Source organism: Mus pahari, chromosome 13 (assembly GCF_900095145.1).
Source record: "Mus pahari chromosome 13, PAHARI_EIJ_v1.1, whole genome shotgun sequence".
Lineage (NCBI taxonomy): Eukaryota > Metazoa > Chordata > Mammalia > Rodentia > Muridae > Mus > Mus pahari.
The window spans coordinates 43,154,929-43,159,052 of NC_034602.1; positions in this window are offsets into that span (position 1 = coordinate 43,154,929).

Sequence of the window (4,124 nt, forward strand, 5' to 3'; positions counted from 1 at the left end):
TCTCTCTCTCTCTCTCTCTCTCTCTCTCTCTCTCTTTCCTTCTCTCATACTAGGGTTAGAATCTAAGACATCAACATGCTAGTGATGGAACTTTTCATTGACACTATCATCTCCAAAAGTCTTTCCTCCTCTCTAATCATTCTCCAATCTACTTTGTTCCTTTTTGAGATCATGATAACTTCCCTTATGTCTCCAATGTTAAATTCTCATGCTCATTTGTTGCTTGTTTTAAGTTTCCCTGTTCATTGTTCATCTGTGATTATAGACCACTTTCTGGATGTATTGTTTGTCTCAATCTCTTTCTTTTATGATAAAGTTTTCTAGTCATGCCTGATGATCAATGACTACCTACTCAGTTCAAATACAGTCACTGTGATGAGTAGAGGCTGTGGACTAGCAGAACATCACTGTGGAATCATTTGTTCCTTCCATCCTTTTTCTCTTGGGCACTAATGCTCTTTCTGAGCACTTTCTAGGTATTGTTACCTATTTAGGTGCCATCCTCACCTTCCTCCCTCCATCAGAAAGTTATCACAACTACCAAGAACAAAGATGATGATCTCATTGGAAGCTAATTTTCTCACTTTTCTATTTTCAATTTTGAGATTCTACAAGAATATTCTCTTTAGCTTCTCCTCACTGCAAACTATCCCTGATAGCAGGGATGTGGGTAAAGTGGGAGCTAAGGAGAGAGAATTAAATAAGCAATCAGGATAAAAAAGAATCCCACAACTCTAGTTCCTTTTGACCTAAACTTTCTCCCAATCTCAGGATTTAACTGAGGACTTCTAACATAGTTGATGGCTCAAGGTCATGACATTTTCAATGTTCTGCAATATGGGCTTGTGTTTCATTTGGTATCTCTTCAAATGTAGGTGATTACCATGTTCATTAACTCTTAGGTGCATATCTTTATTTCTTTTTAATTACCATAATTAATTGTACAAAATAATGGATTTCCCTATGACATTTTCATACATACTTTTCATGCATATATATAACCTATTTTGATCTTATCCATCTATTACCCTCTCTCATCCCATTCTTAACTCCCTCTGATTGCCTCTCCATATTTAATCATCTAGATTTGGCATAGAAGAATAAATATGACACTTTTCTTTCTGGGTTGGTTTATTTTGCTTAAGTTTCTCTTCATTTTCCTGCAAATATTATTATTATTTCTGTTTTCCTTGTGCCTGGATAGACTCCTTTGTGTATATGCCTGCAACAGTTTGTTTAAATGTTCATGTACTGATAGGCATGTAGGATAGATATGTCCTTTACTTGACTGTGGAGATAGTCATTTTTGTTTCAAACTTAAGTACCTTTGAACATGCAAAGTCATTTAGAGTTGATGAAACTGTAGATGCTTACATTCCACAGTTACTCATATGTTAGTTTTATGTTACAATTAATACAATTAGTTGGGATTATGCCTTCTGTCTCATGTGTACACTTTTGATATTGTGGTTTGGTGTTTATTTCCTGAAGATTTGGGATGCTTGTATTCTACCATTGACTTTGGTGAATCTTTCTGACTGCTTCCTCCATTTATGTAGAGTCCAAGTGACGGTGTGTGGTTGCTAATAAAGAGTACTGATGCTTCTTCCAACTTTATGTCTTCATTTGCCTGCTCTTATAATGCTGGTACAAGGCTATGGGGAAATCCAAGCCATATGACAGATCATATATAAGGGTCCTAGTCACTTGACCCAGTCCAAGTTCCAAATGACATGAAGCCTTTGAGATGACCTCAGCCCCAGCCAGAATTGAGTTACAACTGCATCAGCATCCTCAAGCTATGGTTTAAATTATCTCATACTAATACGTGTAAAACTATTCCAGTATTTGATGAATAGTCTATTTCTTTCTAGTCAGTATGAACTCAGAAAGAACCATTTAACATCAGTACTTCAATGGACGAATTATAAATTAAATTTAAGGAAATGTCAATTATCCCAGAAATATGTCTCAGGTTGAATTATCTCTAGTATTTTATGTATTATGTTTTATCTTAAGTGTATTTGATTATTGACTGAATTTTTGTCTTCCCAGAATCCTTTTTCTTCTGGTAATGGTATAGTAGTTTTTCTTGCTGACTCTAGCCTTAATAAACAGGCAATCTTATGTCTCTTTCTTCTTGTTACTAGGGGGTTGATAAATAAATCAAACTAGGTCATAACAAATTTTTCTTTCTGATATTTAATATTGGACTGGGAAGCACTGTGTTTAAAAGAATTCACCATCCACAAACCCAAAACATGCCATATTGAAGAACTTGCTGTTAATGTGTGCCTAGCTTCCAAATTTTCTTTATCTGACTTTGCTAATGCATTTGGTAAGCTCTTCTTCTGAAGGTTTTTAAGCATTTCTATTTTTTTTTTTTTTAATATTTGATTTACTCAAATTAGTCACTATTTGTTCATGTTGAATCTACCAACAAATCCTAGTTGGCCAACTGACAATCTGATTGTTTACTTCTAGGGTGTGGGCATCTAAATAGGTGTAGCGTAACTGACTTAGCACTTCTCATATTGTCTCATAAAATACTACCTCATTCTTAGAGCAGGATGCACTTAAAGGCATTAAGACCAGTTAATTATCATGGCCTTTCTTTGAGATTTCAAAAACATATATAAGAATATATTGGAATAGATTAAACAAGTTCTATAATAGTGTAGGAGGAAATGCATGTGACTTGAAGGCAAAATGTATTTGAAATAAAGCAATCAAATTTGCCTTCACTGGGCGTGTAAATATATTAAACTTACTTAGAAATGTGTTTAGTGACTTTTCTATAACTCATTAAATCCACTCATAAGTGAAATTCATATATCATTTGGAGGCTTTTCTCATCTTCCAAGCACTTAGTTGGTGTGATGCTGAACTTAAAGCATAGAGCTGTACACACAGGATGAGCCTTTGAACACATAAATAAATTGTAGTTATCCATAAAAAAAGCCCAGAAGCCACAGAAGAGAGTACTGATGCTACTCTGTCATCCTTAAGCTCTCCCTTTGATTCTTTCCATTGTTGCTGAGACTCCCGTTGTCACCAGCTGATGGGGGCCACAGGAGCTCTGAGCAGAAAGCCTGGTTTCTGACATTCATAACTGCCTTATTTATGCCTTTTTTTCTAATAGACATTTGCATGATATTAAATTCTTTTATGTCTTGAATGTCGCAACTTTTGTTATTTTTACTTAAGTAGCTGAAAGTAGTTATATATCTATATATCTATATCTATATCTATATCTATATCTATATCTATATCTATATCTATATCTATATCTATATCTATATCTATATCTATACCCTTGTCTCCAGCTTCCTTTGAGCAACAGGAGGCAACTCTGATTTTTTTTCTTCTCTTCCACTCTTTGTTTGAAAGATGTCTTGAACTGTGAAGCCAGAAGCAGCCCTTAGTATGGCCTCCTTGGTGTCTTATCATGTACACATATGGAAAACTTGAATCATTGCAGCTTCCTCAATTTTAACATCATTGGAGCTTCCTCAATTTTAACATATAGCTCTTGCAATTGTTGATTGTACTCTTGTGCTAGTGTCTAGACGTTCGGGTTTGTAGTGATTAGAGATATGGGTGCTGATTTCAGGTTTTGGCTTTGTTGGATGTGTGCGTTTGTTCCTTGGTTTCTGTTTCCTTTCTTGTTTTCTAGCCTGGGTGGGCCATGGTTGAGCAAGGGTTCTTCACCCAAATTGGAGGCTGGTCTTCTGGAAGACCTCAATTTTTATCTTCTTGTCTTTGCTCTCACCTTACCCTTCCTCAGACACCACATACACATAACCGTTTCCACCATTCCTGACTACTGTCCACAAGGCATTGTATGAATGAAGTCTGATGACACACACTAAGCTAAGAACTCCAAATTCTACTAATTGTTCATGTTCTTTCCCCTCCCTCTCCTTCTCCCCTCCCCCTTTCCCTCCTTTCTCTCCCCCCTCTGTCTTTTACCCTCTCTCCTCCTCTTTTGCTCCCTCTAGCCCCCTCCCTTTCCTCCTCCTCCTCCTCCTTCTTCCTCTTCTTCTTCTTCTTCTTCTTCTTCTTCTTCTTCTTCTTCTTCTTCTTCTTCTTCTTCTTCTTCTTCTTCTCTCTCTCTCTCTCTC